At 37.8% G+C, this 19098-nt stretch overlaps 1 long non-coding RNA gene across 3 annotated transcripts in view; it reads left to right on the top strand.

Moving 5' to 3' along the window:
- The first annotated feature begins 13771 nt into the window (after positions 1 to 13771).
- The window catches only part of LOC118850030, a 60325-nt gene continuing 54998 nt past the window's right edge, over positions 13772 to 19098 (top strand). For all 3 annotated transcript variants that reach the window (XR_005010451.1, XR_005010450.1, XR_005010449.1), the window contains exon 1: positions 13772 to 14190. This is a non-coding gene — a long non-coding RNA (uncharacterized LOC118850030). The remainder of the gene's footprint in view (positions 14191 to 19098) is intronic.

Here is a 19098-nt window from a genome sequence, read left to right as displayed (position 1 = left end):
AATAAGAGCTGCATAAAAATCTCTGTACATATGTGTGTACATGTGTGTATAAGAAAATCCAAAAATTATTCTGCAACATTTAAAATGAACGGATGCTAGAGTCATTTGATTATCTGATAACAGTGAGCTAATTGAAAGCAATGGCTATATTATTTTTATTTTATTTTTTATCCTTAGGGATTAGCACAAGCCTTATGCATAAGGCATACCTAATAACTAACTTGATGTAACCATTTAGTTAAATTTTGACATATGATATAAAATTTTCATTTCATTTTCAGAGATGCTGCTGCTGTTAGCTTTGAGATATATGAAGTGCTTTGTACATTACCTTATTTTATCCTCATAATTACTCTGGGAGAGAGGTTCTATTATTATCTTTATTTCACAGATGAGAAAACTGAGACAGACAGAGGCTAAGTGACTTGCCCAAGGTCACACAGCTAGTAGTTTTTCTGAATTGGGATTTGAACACAGATCTTCCTGATTTCAGGTCCAGGGCTGTATCCACTGTACCACCTAGTTGCCTCTTAATAATGTTTCATCATTTACATAAAAAGGGGACTCACCAAAGAATGACGTGGCCGGATCTGAATGGGGGAGAAATTGTATCATTGTTTTGATCACTCTAATTTCCTTCCTGAAACAAAGGTCCAGCTGTCTCACACCAATGTTCTTCTGGGGACGTGGTATGACTGTGATTTATGGGAGATTACTGTGTCTGAGCAACTAAAACTGTTGATAAAACCAAAGAGCAATGATAACACACGTGGGAAGCAGGAGTCAGTTATAACACATTATAAATGAAGAACTTCCCAGGAGAAGTAATGTAAAGGATAGGAAGGATTGGTATTAGACCTGTGATTTCGTTGTTATGTATCCCATATGAGAAAACAACTTCTATTCATGCAGGTTAGTGCCTTATCTGTAATTTATAGTCTTAGAGAGCTAACCAGAGCATGGAGAGAAATTTTGCCCACAGTCACAAGAAGTTGAACCTGAACTCAAGTCTTTTTGACTCTGAGGCTAACTCACTACCACTACAACCACTTATGTAAGGGAATTATATGGCCAGAAAAAAAGATGAGCCAGTTATGTTACAAAGGAAAGCCATTATATAGTCCAGGTGTTCCATCTTTATCCAAGTAATGTCAAGAGACCACAAGGAAGGCTCCCTAGCACACTGGATGGATCTTCTATGGTGAATTTATAGGGAGACGCAGATGAAATTCACATAAGATGGGAAGTCATGGTTAGTCTGCAATCTGCATTGTTGAAGGGAATGCCTCATCGATGAGACCACAAATGCATGGGAATATTGGAGTGATTTTCCATTCCTGATTTTATCCATGACCATACTGCTTCTTATTCTTTCTGTTCTCTGTCCTTGGACAATTTTGCTGGTCAGCAAAAAAGTTAAAAAATATCAATAATTGCTGGAACACAAATCAATCAGGTATGCTTTGACAGAATTTCTAATTTGGTGGAAAGGCATTGCTATTAATTAAAGGGTAAAAATGAGATTGGAGATTATCTGTAGATTTCAAGTATCTAAATTTGATTGTCACAGGTAGACCAGAGTTGTTTGTATTAGCATTCCATTCACATCCATGCCCTACCTACCATCTGCCACTCTTCACAGACTCTGTCCTTTAGTTTACTTTTCCTTTAATGCAAAGATGATTCACAGGGACATATGCTATGAATACGAGTTCTAAGATCAATAGGCTAATGGACTATATGCATCTTAAATCAGATGGATCTACTTCCATTCTCGCTGGACAGAATATATTTTATCAAGAACCTGAATAGAGAATGATTCTGAACTTGGCTCACTTTCCTATATTGATGTCTTCCTTTATAATTTTAGAAATGACAGAACATTCATTAGATAGATTTCTTAAAAGGGAGGTGAATGGAGCTGAGTTACAGGAATATAGAAGCACCTGCATATTGTTTTCTAAACATACTCTCTTCGATTTACTATCTCAATGCTTTTGCTCATGCTGTTCCTTCCTCCTAATTAGCCCTCCTCCATTCAAATGTCTATTCATCTTTCAGGAGTCAGTTTAAATGTCATCTGCTCCCAGAAGCCTTCCCTTATCTCCCCAACCAGTGGCAATTCTTTCCTTTTCTGAAACCTCATGATGTAATACTTTGTTTTTACCCCTTTTATGACCCAAAGATAATATGATAATGATAATAATTTTTAATTAATTACAATCCATGTTTTCCTCTAGTTACCACACTTATCTCACCCTCTCTATTAAACTGCTAAGTTTCTTAAAGGGCAGGAACTATATCCTTTTAATCTTTATATCCCTGAAGTACGTAGAATGATATCTTGCATTCAGTAGGTGCATAATATATATTTGTTAAACTATATTGGGTTAATTTAATAAGAAGACTAAGTCGTATCTATTTCTCCTTATTCCCCTGCCGTGTGAGACATGCAAATATAGATGACAATTAATTTTACTTTCTATTACACAATTATAGTGCTTTAGTTTTGATGCTACCATGTTCCAAACTCCAGCACCATATTTTAATGCATGAGAAGATTTTATACTATAAAATTTATAGTAGGACAACATAGCCTAAAATATGAGAAAGAGCTGAATTCGTTAAAAATTAATGGAGGGAGGAGTAAGAATTTGGTTTTAGACATATTTCATTGACTCATCCAACTAGTACAATTGTTTAACATGGCCCAATTCTTTAAATTTCTTAATGATATTGATCTGTACCCTTCAGTAAAAATGCCGCATAATTTGCTTACACATTTTGCAAAAAAGGAAACCAGAGAACAATTTCCTTTTCAAGACCAACATAAATCAAGGTTTTATTTGCTGTACTCCCAGTATCCTCTTGGTGGCTGGCTTTCAAGCCCTCTGAAGCCTGGTTGCCAGGTAACTGTGGAAATTCAGCTGAATATAGATATTAACAGGTTTAGTTTTGATTTTCAAAATAACATGTGAATGACCACAAAAATGACAGAGACATGAAAAAGTTAGGAATAAAAACTTATCTTCTTTATCTCAAAGTTAAAAAAAAGAACAGTTTAGTCATTGTGTTAAATACTACACATCTGGAGATATGGTAGAGGTTATGTTCATTTCCTCTTAGGGCAATGATCTTGTCTTCTGTCACTAAGCGTTGTCATTAGAAGAATTATATTTCACTTTGTGACTCCTTCCTATAATTCATCAGTCAATCAGGGGCCTGGGATATGAAAACAAAAATGAATTTTTCTCTGCTCTCAAGGAGATTTTATCAACATGCCTTTCTGCTGTTAATTTTTGCTATTTAACCTGCAAAAAGCTTGTATTCGTGTTTGTATGAATATATATGTGTGCATGTGTATTTATGTATTTATATTTGTGTAAGTATATATTTTATTTGTTGTATCCTCTATTGGACTGCGAACTTGAGGAAACGAATTATCTTCTGCCTTTTTTTGTATCCTCAGCACTTATCACAGTGTCTAGCACACAGTAGGTGTTCAATATACGTTTATTTACTAATGAAGTAAGTATGTATAAGTGTATATTAAATGTATACAAGATGAATATGGAGATAATCTGGAGGAGAAAGCATTAGTAGCTCGAGGGGGATCAGAAAAGGCTTTCTATAGAATGGGACTCTTTAGCAGTTTTGAAGGAAACGAGGAATTGATTCTAAGCCTGCAAAGGGAGAAGGGCTGCTTTCCAGTGGATGGGGGAGAACCTACTACTAACATTATTACCAAATTACCATCACCTCAAACTCAACCTAGCTACATCATCTTCTTTGTTGTATGGAATATGGACAAGAATACAAGTTTAACTTGGAAAAAATGCCAACCCTTAAGGTATATGATCCATTAAATTCAATTCAGTAAGCATTTATGAAGCCCTGCTGTGCTTCTATATAGGAATAGTGGTCAGAGCAGAAAATTTGATTCTGGGGAGCCACAAGGATGATGAGCTGATAAACAAGTCAGTCAAATGATTTCATCTTCCCAGAAGCAATGGTCCCATTACCTGACATTCCATACCCTAAAACAATATAAATGTCAGTTACTATTATTACTGGGGCAATACAATAAATCATTAGAATACAATAGAATCTACAATAGAATACAACAGAATCTACAATCAATAGAAAACAATACAAATAGACTGATATAATGTAAGACAGGGAGTGAATGGACAAAGGAGGGTTCGAAGAATCTAGGTATATTTAAGGAAGGGGAGCTACTTGCTGCAGGAATGGAGAATGCTTAACATTAGAGGTGGTATTTAATGGAGCCTGAAAGGAAGATAAAATCGTTGAAAGGAGATAAGGAAAGAGGACATTTCAAGAACGGGGGAGGGCACGTGCCCTGGCATCCTTTGCCAGGTCACATTTAGAGAGCCATAAGTAGTCATAGGCAAGAGATGGCATGTCAGTTGTAGAACTCTAAGTAGTTCAGCTCAGCTGGAACATACCTAGAGTAAAGTTGAGTAAAGTGAAATTAGGATGGGGGGAGGAGGTAAGCATCCTACTAAGTCTGGTACACTGTGTCAGGCATAAGTTTTCCAAAGATGACACATGCCATGGTTCCCCCCTTCAAGCTGTTGAGGCTTTAATAGAGATGAGACAAGTATATTAAAATTCACATTATACAAGATGTCCCAAAAGACTTAGTACAGTCTTAAGCCTTAATAGCTTAATGGCTTAAAACTGTGCTGGCTTTTGAGATGACCTGTACTTAAGTCCACAGGACAAGTTTATAAAGGATGGTATGAGGGATACAAGGACAGAGCAACCACTTACAAGTGGGTAGATTAGCTTTATTGTACCTAAATTTGGCCCTGAAGGAAGGAAGAATTTCATTAGGTAGAAGTGTTTGGGAGTGGGGTAGAGAATAGGCAAATGGATTGGGAGGATAGGAGGTGGAATGAATGGGGAAGAAGGGAGACCATTCTGGTTAAGGTAGGGTGCTGCAAGATCGCGGAAGGCCCTGAATGTTAGGCTAAAGAGCTTTGACTATTCTTTATCATCCATGCATTTATACAAAGAAATCTATAGATGTGTTCGTGTATTTCAGTCAATTTTAGATAAAATCTTTTCACCTATGAATTGGAGGCAACCAAAGAGGCCTTGCTTTTTTGCAGATTTCAAAAATATAAAGAATAGGCAGGTGTAAGAATCAATTTCTTGGCCAACTCTTTAGATGGAAATGAACATGACATTTAATTCCCTATCATAACCTCGTCCCAAAAGGCTTTTTAGTAAAAAGTATTCTGGATTTGAAGTCAGAGGATCTGGGTTTCAAATTCTAGCTTTCCCACTTACCACTATAACTCAACTCAAAGATTTTGACCAAAAAAAAAATGGTAGCCAATCACCTTAAAATAAAAGCTCAATGACCACACATAAACACACACAGATACAAAAGCTCAAGTACTCACTATTATAAATAACTATGTTTCTATATACTTCAGAACTTCAGAATGGGTGATTTTAGCTCCTGGGGAGATTTTGTAGCTTTGGGATGCTAAATGGGGTCATTTATTGTTTGCATTTCCAAGTTTAAAGTGTCATTCCTAGAGAATAGCTTAGTCTGGCTAAAAACCAGGATCTGTAATCTTAATGGGTTTGAACAACTTGTGCAGAACACAGTGACTGGATCAGGGATGGGGAACAAATCCTTCCTCTAGGTCCTCAAGTGCAGCCCTTGGACTGAATCCAAACTTCACAGAAGGGATTTGTTCTGTGCAGTTTGGATTCAGTCCAAGGGCCGCACTTAAGGATCTAGAGAGCCACATGTGGCCTCAGGGCCACACGTTCCCCACCCCTGGCTGGATCAAGCCTACTTTAAAAAGAGGATTTTACAAGACTTGCTAAGAGTGAAAAAAAAAAAGAGCATGAGAGTTCCAAAAATGAGGTTTGGTAATTATATGCTCAACAGTATCGTGCTATTTTTTTGCTTCTAGTAGCTCCTATAAAAATTATGAATTGTGATTCAAAGCACATCATTTCATTTTGTGACTCTTTCCTATTTTTGAATCAACCAAGCAATCAGCATTTATCAAGTGCCACCCACATACCAGGCAGGGAGCTAGGGGCCTAACCTCAAGAGATTACATTCTATCAAGGGAGACAACAGGCATATAAATAAGTACGTGTAAAACATATTTAAAAATAGGGGAATTTACAGGTGAGGGCACTAGTGGTGGAGTGGGGGCAGGAAATAGGAGAGGCTTTATGTAGAAAGTAGTGCCTGGATGATTTTGAAGGAAAAAAGGAAATGAGCCTAAGACTAGCGGAGAGGAGAAGAGCTCATCCTGAGCATCGGAAACAGCCTACTGCTAACATTACCTAAGGGCAGAGAAATGAAGCAGTGGATAGAGCACGGGCCTTGGAATCAGGAAGAAGTTCAAATCAAGAATCAGACACTTAATAGCTGTGTGACCCTGGGCAAGTCATGTAATCTTGTTTGCCTCAGTTTCCTCATCTGTAAAATGAGCTAGAGAAGAAAATAGCAAACCACTCTAGTATCTTTGCCAAGAAAACCCCAAATGGGGTCATGAAGACTGAACAATAACAACATTACCTAACTATCATCACCTCAAACTCAACCTAGCTACAGCATCTTTGGTGTTGGATGGAACATGGGCAAGGACCCTAGGCTGATTCTGAAAAATAATAACTCTTGAGAGTCATGATCTGTTCTAGGGTACAATTTAAATGGGAATGAATGGATGTGTATAGATCTAAGATATAATATTGTTTTCAACCTACACTTATGGGAGGCTGTGCCTACCCGTCACACTTTACTACACGGCTCCATGTCCCTCCTGCTGTCTATAGCTTTTGGTAGGAGAGAAGATGTAGGGGGTAGGGTTGGGGAGAGAAGAGATGTACTAGAGAGACATTTTTGGCTGGCTTCCCCCAGTAACTTCCTAGGATTTCTTCAAATACATTACTCAATAAAGGTCTAGATATGGAAGTTTAAGCTCCTAAGTTGATGTACAAATACATCATGGCTATAAGGACAGCTGTCCCTTCTTTGCTTAACCGGGATAGTACTTAAAATACTTTTAGAAACTATTGACAAGGTTAATAAGATGATGCTCACAACATGAAATAAGCAGAAAATCCAATATTACCTTTTTATAGATGGGGTAAATTGCCAGAGAGAGCTTAAAATGCCTCTATCACATGACAAATCAACAAGGAAGCTAGGGACAAAACCTAATCTCAGACCAAGACCCTATCCACAATCTTTTATGATATGATCACTGAGGGGTAAGCCTGATATATCAAGGTTTAACTAAGTTGTGTCCTGGGAATTCCCAGGACTGGTGAGGGAAAAGTAAGAAGGCCTGACAGATATAAAGGAGTGCAGCTGGCAGTTTGGTTCAGCCCACAGATGCTGGATCTACCTAGTTAATGTGGAGTGACTGGTTAGGCCAAGTGGGAGCTTTATATTGAGCGATTTGAAGGGGTAAAGGCAAAAGCAGATCAAGTGGCAGGTGCAGATCAGACACACGGACTCTTTACCAGAGTAGGAAAGCCAGGCAGATCACTGGAGGAAAGGTAGTCAACATTATAGCTCAACTTTGGAGAAGCTGAGAAGTTAGCAGTCAGTATGGCGCAGATGAGATCACAGCAAATAAGAAATATCACCTGCCTCCCTCCAAATGTGCTCATCTGTGCCCATGCCTTGATTGAACGTATTCATCTCTGCTCTACTGTCATTTGTAATACCACTGGCTTGAATAAATGAGACCTCCTGGAGAACTCAGGGTCACCAACTGATCATGACCCTCTACTCAAAATCCCAATCATTTACAGAATAAAGCATAAACTCCTGATCCTGGCATTCAAGGACCTCTATCATCTAGATCTGACCTAAAGGAAATTGTCATTACAAGTCAGGACACTTTAATCAAAGAGTTCTGGATTTGGAGTCACAGAGACTAGGTTCAAATTCTAGACCTGTATAACCTTGGGTAGGTCACAATTTTCATGGGCTTCAGATTCTTCATCTGTAAAATGAGATTAGGCTAGATGATGTGTGGAGTCCTTTCCATCTCTAAATCTACAATCCTTTATTTCCAGCCTTATCACATACTATTTGCCTTCCCATATGCGACATTCCAGCCAAAGGGGACTGCTCCCAATCCTTCATGCACATCATCCCTTCTCTTACCTTGGTGCCTTTGCTCATCCCAGCCCCCTTGGCTGGAATGGGCAGCTCCCATCTCTGTCTGTTCAGAGGATTAAGCTGTTGGAGTCCCTTCCCATTTCAAAGGCCACCTCATGTGCCACATCCTTCACAAAGCTTTCCCTAACTCCCATTCTTATTTCCCTATGGGAGAAAACAATCTCTCCCTTCTCAAATTTCATAGCACTTCGCCCCTCCCTCTCCTTTTGCCTTATTTCATTCTCCTTTGTATGACAGCTCAAAGCACTGGAATTTTAGAGCTGTAAATAGGGCATCTAGTCCAACCTCCTCATTAAAAGGTGGGAAAACTAAGACCTGGAATTATTTGGAATTATTTCTTCAAGGTCACACAGGTCATCAGGAGCAGAGCTGTGAATTTAATATCATTCACACCAGATTCAGTGCTCTTTCTGAAATGACACCGCAGTCATTTGCATTTAAGTCTTTATTAATTAGGCTGTAAGTAAAGTTAGCATTATACACATACATATATGTTCCATATATACATACATACAAACACACACACATATATATCTTTGAATTGTCTGTATGTTTCAGAGTACTCACATCTTACATGGGTGGTGGATAAATAAATGAATGAGTAAATGAAGCTGGGCATTGGAAGGTGGGGATCGAGGAATAGAATGGGGCTTTGCATGGGCCCTTTCCTTCCAGATACTACAGGGCAGACCCCTATTAGCTAGGGAAAGCCTCGCTTTCCTCATTTAATGACATGCATAGAGGTAGCTGGTTCCTTAGCCCAGTCTTGTGGACAATTCCTTTCCTTTCCCCCAGTTACTTAAGTTATAAAGTCAACAATGGTATCCCACACTTCAGACTACTTTGTATCATTGTTCACTATTAGAGTAGCAGGCATGGATTTAGGCACTAAATAACTTTAATTTACAGAGTGCTTTGATATTCCCAAAGCCACTGGTTGCTGAGCTTAATGACAGAGAAGAAATGCCAGAAGGGCTCATCCAGTTCCTTCGAAGATCAAGCAGAACGGTCAGGGGTGGACAAATGTGCCTGCCCCCTTCCCAGCTCAAGTACCACCTTCTACATGAAACCCTTCCTGATCCCCTCAACTCCTAGTGGCTTTCCCCTCAAACTACCCTGTACTTAGTGACTGGGTTTATTTGCATTTATTCACTTTAAATTCATTCTATATCTACTTATGTATGCAGCTCATCTCATCCATTATAAAGTAAGATTAAAAGTAGGGATTTTTTAACATACTGAATTTGTATCTCCAGCATCTAGTGCAGTGCCTTACATATAGTAGGCACTTAATAAACACTGGCTGATTTAATGATTGATTGGAGATATTCTTTCCGATACTTAGTAGTTCCTGACTCGGACCACGTGAGTTAGCTTGCCTTTTGGACTACGGACTTGACGGACTTTAAAGAGAGAAGACTTCCAGTCAGAGAAGTAGTTCCAAGTTGTGTGCAAAGTTTGAGAAAGGAAGGAAGGCACAGAACCAGGCATGAAATTTCATCTGGGGCCCAGATGTCTAGATATTTTTTCACAAGGATACACTAAGTCATATATGATTATAGCTGAGTTACTTGAGATTGTCACCACACATGCCTAACAAAACATCTTACCACTTACAGAATTCATGTCTGTTCTGTAATAAGCCTTGTAAACTTATCATATGAATAACTTTCATTTACATATCTTTTCTTTTTAAATTAAGGAGGCAGAGCCCGAATTAAGAATTGAATGACACTATTGAGTAAATTTCTATATAGTAAATTTCTACTATAAGAATACAACAATTACACTTGACTTCAATTATAACTACTTCTAACATTTTTATGCTACAACTTGACCTTTCCCAGAAAATATCAGAATAATTGGCTCTGAAATAAATGTGAAATAAATTCTTTTTTTAAAGTAAATAATAGCCATACAAAATATGTTTCACATTTTGCCTTCCACCCCATTAGCTGTGTATTGCTTGGAGGAGAGTAATCTTTTAGGAAGATTATTGGGATGGAGAAGGTATGGCTATGGCTCTGAATGTTTTCCTGCCTGCTGTGTGCAATGGGATAGAACAACACTAGGGGAAGAGGAGAAAGTACTTTCTGATGATTCAGAATTCCCTCTTGGATCATCTGGTATGAATCAGGATCAACAACAACAAAAATAAACCATTGGTTTGGCAAGCTCCTTTGAATAACTTTTCATAGGTTTTATTAGAAAAAGCAATTTACAAAATTACATCACTTAAGAATTTTTCCTAAAGATTTTTAGATGCTTCTAAACCAGGGCTTCTTAATCTGAGAAGTGTGGACCTCTAAAAAATATCTTTTCATGATTGTATTCCAATATAAATGATTTTGTGTATCTTATTTTTTTAAAAAATATGATTCTGAGGAAGGAGCCATAGGCTTCGGAAGACTTCCAAAGAGGTCTCATGATTGAACAATGGTTAAAAATCCCTTTTCTAAACTAAATTTGAGATGATTATCATGATAAATTCAGCATGCTTTCCACTATCTCTTAGGCCCCTTCTGGCTTTACATCTGTGACCCTCCACCCTTTGGAATGTTTCAAAATTGATACATAAAATTGTGAGGAAACAGGTATAAAAACATATTTATTAGCTATTCAATATTACTGCCTCTCTTAATTACCCCTTGTCTTTCATCTTACAATGATGGTGGGAGGCAAAGCTGTGGTATATTAAATGAAGAAGTAGAGACTGACCAAGATAATTCAATATCTGGTCAAGTACTTACTATAACCATACATGCCTTGTTCAACAGAAAGAAGAACCTTAAGTAAATGCAAATTATGAACAATAATAATATTTCCATCCTGATGAATTCATAGGCTTTATATAATTAGAATACCTAACATACATAGTTACTATATAATAGTACAGCATAATACTATACTAGTACTATTTAATAATAATGCTATATATAGTGCCAGGCACTGTGCTAAGCAATTTGCAATTATTATTTCATTTGACCCTCATAACAACCCTGGTAGGTAGGTGATATTATTTTCCTCATTTTACAGATGAGGAAATTGGGGCAAACAGAGGTTAAGTGACCTGGCCAGGGTCACACAGTTAGTGAGTGTCTGAAGCTGGATTTGAACTCATCTTACTGCCTCCAGGCCCACTGCAAAATCTACTTCACCACCTATATCAAAATACTGCACATTTCTTTAGAATTACACAAGAAATGAGATACCACTAAAAATGAAAGAATTCTCACCACCCTAGCCCCACCCCCAACTCAGCAGTTGGCAATGTGATAAATTGAAAGTGAACTAGATTTGAAACTGGATTCCTAAGCCCAGGAAGACCTGGGCTCAGATTCTACAGTCAGTTGTTAAATACAACCAATATGACCTTGGGCAAGTATTTTTTTACTCTTGGTGCCTTAATTCTCTTCTCTGCACTATGAGGGATTTGAATTCACTAATCCTAAGGTTTCTTCCCAGCTCTAAATCCTGTGATCTCTAGAATCTGTTTCAAGAGTTCAGGTCAAACAGTTTTTGGTAACAATACTAAAACTTCATTTGCATAGGAAAGTCAAACGTAACCACAGGCATTTTTATGATGACAAATCTCCAATGACAAATCTTCCACTGATTTTGACACTTAAAATCTAATTAAACATAGATTTGAGGACAGTCATGCTTAGGTCAGGGCTGGAATGGATGACTGCAAAGATTTCGTACAAATACAAATTTGTACAAAATGTTTAGATTTAAAGATTAATTTACATAGAACTTTAACAATAATGATTATTTCACTATTTCTTAGCAAAATATTTCTAATAGGCCCCAAAACCACAGTCCTACAATGAGAATAAGAAATGCTGGTGGTGTATCCATAGAGATTTCAGTGAAATGGTAAATAAATAGCAGGCAAGGAAATAGTATTTCTCACTGCCCAAAACATGTGTTGAATTTAATAGCAATGAGAATTTAAGGGTTTATTTTCACTAATGATAAATATATATTTTTATTTCTTATATTCTCACTAGAAAATAATTATTAATTGAAAATGATACTGCATTCAATAGTTCAGTAGTCAAAGGAAAAAAAAAACAAATCCCTGATAATTACAAACTAAATTTGATCTTCTTCCCTGGTTTTCAACTGCCAAAGTAATTAATCCTTAAAAGACAGAACTAAATTTCAAATTATTTTTAATTGCACATACTGTAATAACAGAAAAAATGACAGCACTTTGAATATTTTGAAAAATATTTGTACAATTTCCATTTACAACATCCTGACATATAAATCCCACTAAACCTGATAATTACATTCTGACACCAAAACAAAACAAGTGCATTAGATTAAATTTCAGGTGGCCTTCTGATGGCTAAAAGAATTGGTACTGGAAAACGTAGCGTTAAAAGAAGACAGCTAAGGGAAGTGATTTCCCTCTTCCTTTTAGTCTTAGTTCGATGAATCTAGGAAATGGAGGTCTTTAATATTTAGAAATTGCCAAGTCACTTTTCATCACCATATACTGTCTCATTGTTTTGTATTTTGTACAATTTTTGCACTCTCTGAATCTTTGCAGTCTTCCCTTCTAGCCTTGACCTGAAGCATGTCTGTCCTCAAATATCCCTGACAAGTGATCATCCAGCTCTTCTGGCTATCTGGAGTGATAAGGAACTCATTACGTCACGATGGCCAGTCCAATCTATTTTCAGAACAATGATAAATATTAGGAAGTTCTTTATACCGATACAAAAATCTGCACCCTGGTATCCCTGTAGAACACTGGTTCTACCCTGTAGAGACAAGCAAAATAATGTTTTTCCTTTTCCCCAATCATTTCTGAAATATATGAATATGGTAATCCTTAACTGCCTTCCCCCTCTTGGCAGTACAGAATGATTTTTAATTAAATTACCACTTTTGGTCAGGTGTAACACACACGTTCCTGGACTGTCATGCTTGCATTATAAATGATATTTGATATGAAGAGACAACTTAGACATTTATAGTTAAGATATGCCTATTTCTATTTTGAGGTATCTAAGAAGAAATACTTAATGAAGAGGAATCATTCCCAAATGACATTTCATTCACTTCCAGCCTGAAAATTCCACTTAACAGCAATCTGTACTACAATTACTGAATACAAGTGTCTATAAATCTAGTTCTAGGCATTAAGGAAGTGTTTTTTTAGTCATTTAAAAGCAAAAAATGGATGCCCTGACTTAATATTTGAATATTATGCATGTTCCCTACTAATGCAAACAAAAGCGTGATAAAAATAAATGATCCTGAGAGCAAATCCTTTAAGAAACTTTCTCCTTCTATTTTACAGTCTATTGATCACAAAGGATAATTTTCCCCATAGTTTCTGCTACCAATAACTGTTGATAACTGCCACATTGTTAAACAGTATTTCTCAAACAATACAGCCAGAGAGCTATTACAAACTATCTTTCCTACAGGACATCCTAACTCTGTAGATTGTTTTCAGGTTTAAGTAACTCTATTTCACTGAATAGTGTCACCCCAGGAGATAAAATAACCTTCCCGTACTTACCAGGACACATTTTTACCTTGGGTGTCTTAGCATGGCACATGCAGTGCTGAGATGACCAACAACAACTCCCACCAGCATGGAAAATCAGATGGAGGTAGATTCCACACGTCTTTGTTACCCAAATGTAAAAAGTTTCCTGATTTGCCTGACGCCAGCATGCTGAGGCATCAAGAAAGACCGCTCTCTGAAATTCCATGGTTCATTTTAGCAATAACCAGAACCCAGTAATCTGACTGAAGTCAGATCACCGATGAAGACACCAAGCCAAGTTCGTCAGTTGCAGCAATGTATTATATAACACTCTGTGCATCCGGCAAACCTCAGAACTCAACTCTTCTCTCAGAAAACAGACAAGTTGAAATCCACATGAAAACATAGAAAATCACTGAAGTGTTCATCTCTCAACTGTGAAATCGTAATTCTCCATCACCCTCCAAAGCTTTAGTGAAAGGTAAGGGTTCACAATAATATTGAGAGATGGTCAGAGCAACTAGCAAGTGAAGGCCTTGAAGTCTAGCTGCTGGTGACATCTATTTAAGAGGCACCGGACTCCAGGACGGCTCCAGAAGGAGAAAAAAGGGAAGATCTCAGTTTCAATAAATTATACATCCGCCCAGGTACAATGTGCACCTGTTGCTACCTTCTGCGCAGGCTCGTGGTGGGGGTGCTCCTGCGGGCTGCTGTTTCAGAGGCTCCAAACGCACCTGTTGTTGATACAAGTCCTCAGTGGAAGGCTGGTAACCTAACAACCAAATACCGGTGTGCTTTAGAAGATAGGAGAAAGAAAAGCCCCAGAAGGGAGAGCAGAGGCAGGAAATCAGTGTGCCCGCTAGTTTTTCTTTGTTTTCTGTGCCCTTCTGTCCCTTTACTTTAGCTCCGTCAATCTAGATTAACAAAGTAGATCCAGGCTAATTTTGCTACTATCAGTAGTGATTAGAGTGAGTTGATTGAAATCGGATTATACAGGGAGTCCTATGCCTAATACTCAGCAGGCAAGACAGGACTATTTGAAACCACTTCTACTTCATCTTATAACACTGAAACATTCTGAAAGGGTTCTACCTGGTGGGGGGATGTTCTAGACTAGAGATGTTTCTGAAAGAGAAGGGAACCCTAGAATCAGAGAGTTTGAAGAACTGGAAGGGATGAAGGGGCCATCTTCTCTACAGCTTTCCTTTTACTCCAAGAAGCTAAGTGACTCTGCAAAAGTCACAAATGAAGTGCTTCCCTGTCCCTGAAGCTGAATTAACAGCGGTTCCAAATTGTCAAGTTCTTTAAAAAAGAAATGTGCCAGAGTTTAAGAGTAAATTCAAAGAGGCTGTGAATACTAATTATTTATAACTCATCATGTAAGGAAAAAAAACCAAACAGTATTTTTCAAACATCAGATGCAGAATACCACTTTGAGAACACGAATGAACCAACTATTTCAATCTCTTTAGTCAAATTTGGGCTATTAAACATTCTTACTATAGCTAGATAACAACATTATTTTTAAACCTTCATTTGAAATGATTCCTCCTCAAGAATGAAAGGAAAATTACAAGGTAATAGTCTGATATATTATTTAAATTGAAATTATTTACATAGAGAACAACATTAAAGAGGTTTAAATGTTTTCAACTATCAGAAAACAAAAGGTCTTTTTCTGCCTTCATTCTTTCTCTTAGAAAATCTAGATGTTCAGTTATGATTATTTAGTTGATAATTTGTACTCAAATACTGGAAGTCAAAGTAATCTGCAAACTTACTTTTGAAACCTTGATTACTTTGAAAATAAAAGTGAATTTCTTATGATTTTTGCCTCACAGGTTGGACAGAAGGGTAGATTTCAGAATTTGTAAAAACTTTGCCCTAATTTTTTTTCCCGTGACTCCCTAGAAAACTCTCGAGATTCTTCTGACTGAAATTGAGCTATAGGAATAGGAAAAGTGGAAAGGCTAAATCAAAAGATCTATTCTTCAGCTGCTTCTTCCAGGATGAAGAAAGGGGCAGAAGTATTTGATCAAAAGCTTCATTAATATACATATTATAACCTAATTTATATTACAGCATTATCTGTGCATGTCTTGTCTCTCATATTAGAGTACAAACTCATCAGAGAAAGGAGCTGTGGTTTATTTCACCTTTGCAACCCTTGCTGGCATTTAGTCCCAGGTCTTGCATACACTACCTGTTGTGTTACTTTTTAATTCAATCATATTTATTTTGTCTGCTTCTGAATTCTTTACCTTCCTGCCTTCCCTTCCTTCGCCATAGATGAAAGCAAGAAAAAACCTAAGTCCATTTGTCAAATACGTAATGGTCATGCCCAAACAAATTTCTCTCATTACCAAGAAGCAGGCGGAGGAGCTGGAGGAAGAAAGAAAGAAGTAAGGAGGATAGAAAGAAAGTAAAGAAAATAAGCTTCACGTGCACTCTGAATCCATTAGCTTTCAATCGGGAGATGGATAGCATTTTTTATCATGAGAGCTTTGGGACTATGGCTGGTCATTCTGTCGATCACAGTTGCTGTCTTTCAAAGTTGATTACCCAATGTTGTTGTATAAATTGTTCTCTTGAGTCTGCTCACTTCACACAGTGTCTATTGAATATATAGTATAAAGCTATGTTCTCTTCCAACAAAAGAAAATCACTTTCTACTTTTTCCGTGTACATGTTCTTTTCCCCAGCAGAATGTCAGCTCCTCAAGAGCAGGGAATGTTTCGTTTTTCTTTTTCTATCTCTAGTATCTAGCATACTGCTTGTGATATAGTCAGCTGTTAATGCGTACTTGGTGGATTTAATTCAACTGGAAACATCAGTGATTTGAACTATTTATCACCTAGACTAATCTGTACTTCTGAGAAAGAGGACCCACATTCAGTGCTCTGTAATGTCTGAGAGAATTAAACCTGAACCATATTAGGTTAAGGGTGGTAATAAGCCATAGGGAATAGCTCATTAGGAATCCCAGAACACAGTGCTGGGAAAAGTGAATAGAAAATGGGAGCCCAGAGAATTATTAGAAGACTGTATCAGTATGTTGTTTCTGAATCATGTTTCAGTTGTGTCTGACTCTTTGTGACCCCATTTAGGGTTTTCTTGGCAAAGATACTGGAGTGGTTTGTGCCTTTTCCTTCTCCAGCTCATTTTACAGATGAGCAAACTGAGGCAAACAGGCTTAAGTGACTTGCTCAGGGTCACACAGTTAGTAAATATCTGAGGTCAAATTCGAATCCAGGAAGATGAGTCTTCCTGACTTCAGGACCGGCACTCTATGCACTATGGCGCCATCTAGCTGCCCCTTATGTCAGCACACAGTTCTCTAAAGATGTTCAGGTAGAGTTTCTACATTGTAAAAGAGAAAACAGAGGATCAGTTGGTTGCAGTGAAAGGATATTCTAGTGCACAATATCAGCCAGTGGATTCAACCCAAGCCAAAGTATATTACATGCCTACTATGTGTGCCACACTGGGGATTGAAATACAAAGAGATAGCTCTCAATGAGCTTACATTCTCCTGGGGGGGCACAATACAGCTCCTGGACCTTGGTTTTCTCATCTGTAAAATGGGAGAATTGGACTAGGTGGGCTTTGAGGTACCTCCAGGTATGATTCTATGATTCTGAGACTATATCCCCAGAAAATACAAAATGGAGATCTTAACTGGGAGTTGCTCATATTCAGTTCAACAAATTTAAACCAGCTGTTTGTCCTATTTCCTCTCTTTAGATCATTAAGATCCTCAAGCCACAGACCCCGTTTATTGTTTTCTTGAATCTCTCTACAGGGGGCATACAACTCCTGCACATCATGAATGTTCAATTAATGCTGATAATTGGTTAATTATTAACTCGATTAATAATTTTAAATAGCTTACCTGAATATTACTCATTCAGGTAACATTGTCTGGGATACCATGTTGTCGGAAGTTAGAAGGGCTTTTGAATCTGATGTTTTCACTTTTTTTTTCACATTTGGTCAAAATTTGTGGTTTTATCAACACAGAAAGCTCTCTGGCGAGGAAACTCTCTACCTAAGGAGATCAGCAACCATTTTGCAACTTACTTACCTGCGGTCCTTTGAAGTTAATTGACTTGGCCAGGGTCATGTAGCCAAGGACTTGAGCCTAAAGCTCTCTTGACTCTATAGCTGGTTTTCTATCTACTATGCCTTGTTCTTTTCTTAGTATTTTGATAAAACTATGGAAAGCTATCCTGTTCAGTCATTTTTGGTTGTGTCTGACTCTTTGTGACTCTGTTTTCTTGGGGTTTTCTTGGCAGAGATATTAGAGTGACTTGCGATTTCCTTCTCCAGTTCATTTTTACAGATGGGGAAACTGAGGCAGAGTTAAAGTGACTTGTCCAGGATCACACAGCTAGTAAGTGTTTGAGGCCAGATTTGAACTCAGGAAGACGAGTCTTCCCGACTCCAGACCCAGCACTGTATCCATTGTGGCACCTATAAATAGAAATAAATCTTCCCATTACCATATTACCAAACTTCTATTAGAATGTCCAGTTTGAGACTGGTTTTGTGAAGGAGTTGGCATGAAGTAAGAACACTGATGGGATCGATTTGGTGTGACAGAGAGTAGCCAGTTTGGTGTTGGAAGCACTTTGTGACTGGTCCAATGATTTCTCCTTTGGTTTCCTCATCTGTTAAATGTGAATGTTAGAGTAGATTCCTTTGGACGTCCTTCCTACTCTGTGCTCTGCCAAGTGAGGGGGGTCAGGCTAGATCAGAGGTGTCAAGCAATCCCACTCCTGAGTGTGGCCCAAACTAGATTAAAATGTAATTGGGAGATATTTTAAAAATACAATTAAAATAACCATCATTACATTTTAAAATTAAGTCAATTAGCATCCCACAGGGATTGGTGGGATCTATGGATCATTAGCCTTCAATGTCTATTTGAGTTTCATAGCCCTGGACTAGATGACCTCTAAGATTCCTCCTAGATTGCCATCTTATGATCTCGATGATATGTTGTAGCATAGATTTAAAATTGATCTTAAAACATGACAGTTTCAATGGAATCCCTATCTCTCCCCTTCATGGTTCATATTCACTATGGTCACAGTACGTCTACTCCTACACAAACACCACTGCTGCACCAGGCTGCTGTGATGGCCGGATCTTCCATTAACGAGGGAGAATGATTTTATAACCAATAAACACAATTTGAGGTCATTAAAGCATGGTGCCACCCATAGGGATGGTGCAAAAGTAACACTCTGTTGAACTCCGAGGGCTCAGTGTTGACCCTCTATGTTATTGCTGGACTCACCATGGTAAATGGCTAGTAAGCAGTAGTAGCAGCATTAGAAAGACCAAGCAGGATTGATTTTAGTTCTGCTTGTCATTATCCTGACCA

The sequence above is a fragment of the Trichosurus vulpecula genome, chromosome 5 (assembly GCF_011100635.1).
Source record: "Trichosurus vulpecula isolate mTriVul1 chromosome 5, mTriVul1.pri, whole genome shotgun sequence".
Lineage (NCBI taxonomy): Eukaryota > Metazoa > Chordata > Mammalia > Diprotodontia > Phalangeridae > Trichosurus > Trichosurus vulpecula.
This window is presented reverse-complemented; position numbering and strand designations above follow the sequence as displayed.